This window comes from Bison bison, unplaced genomic scaffold, assembly GCF_000754665.1.
Source record: "Bison bison bison isolate TAMUID 2011002044 unplaced genomic scaffold, Bison_UMD1.0 scf7180017864228, whole genome shotgun sequence".
Classification (NCBI taxonomy): domain Eukaryota; kingdom Metazoa; phylum Chordata; class Mammalia; order Artiodactyla; family Bovidae; genus Bison; species Bison bison.
The window spans coordinates 8725183-8726155 of NW_011494800.1; positions in this window are offsets into that span (position 1 = coordinate 8725183).

Here is a 973-nt window from a genome sequence, read left to right on the forward strand (position 1 = left end):
TGGTCCATCTATGGGGTACATTCTCTCAAAGCTCAGTCATCAGATTCTTGAAGATGCAAGATTATTATCAGTTTTTATTCCACAAGAAGAAATTTGGTTATCAGGCCGGTGTATCTCTTTTGGCCAACAGAATACATATAGAAATATCAAAGTGGGGGTGGTGGTTTTGCCAAGCTCTCTCAAAAATCTAGTTCCTCCTGCACATGGACATGTAGCTATCCCTCCTGTAAAATACTACAAAACATTTCTTGAAGGATCACTATGAAACTACTTGCCCTTTAAGGAAAGTCAGGCCAACTTCGCATTCCGAAAGGAACCCCAACCATAGGCAGGAACTTCACTTTTCCCAAGAGTGACCTGACACCCCCCTACCTGAAAAGCAGGAGAGACCTTTTGAAGGAATGGGTGACTGCACTGGAAATATTTGTTTTTTCGAGAAAAGAAGACTCAGTGCAGAACATAGTATATTCTGTGGATCTGGTAACAACATAACCACCTCCTGAAGGGACTGATAAAATGGACCCAAGGTTGTGAAGGGTGGGTGGACTTTTGCAATGATGGTTCTCTTTGTTGGCCTATTGCCTGTTGCTTTGATAATCTAGGAAAATTAATTGTAGAAGCTATCAAGAAGCTAACCCTTAGCTTGCTTTGTAATACATGATATCTCAATATAAAGGTTGTTTCATTTTCCCTTGACTGGAGGGAGTTCTGGCTGAAGGTAACCCATTTCCAAGAGACAACAGGAGAGGCCAGACTAGAGGAGTTTAGAGAAGTAAGTAAGTAGCAAGTGGAAGTAGCAAGTAAGGGGAGGGACTTTGGGTAGTTCTTGCCTGGTTTCATCTGAATGGAAAAAAAAAATCACTTCCACATACATGAGACAGAGTCTAACTGTCAAGTGGTTTGAAGTTGCTGGCTGGCTGGAGATTTCCTTTTGTCTCCTGATGTTGTTTCGTGGCTGATGAAATTCTCCCTG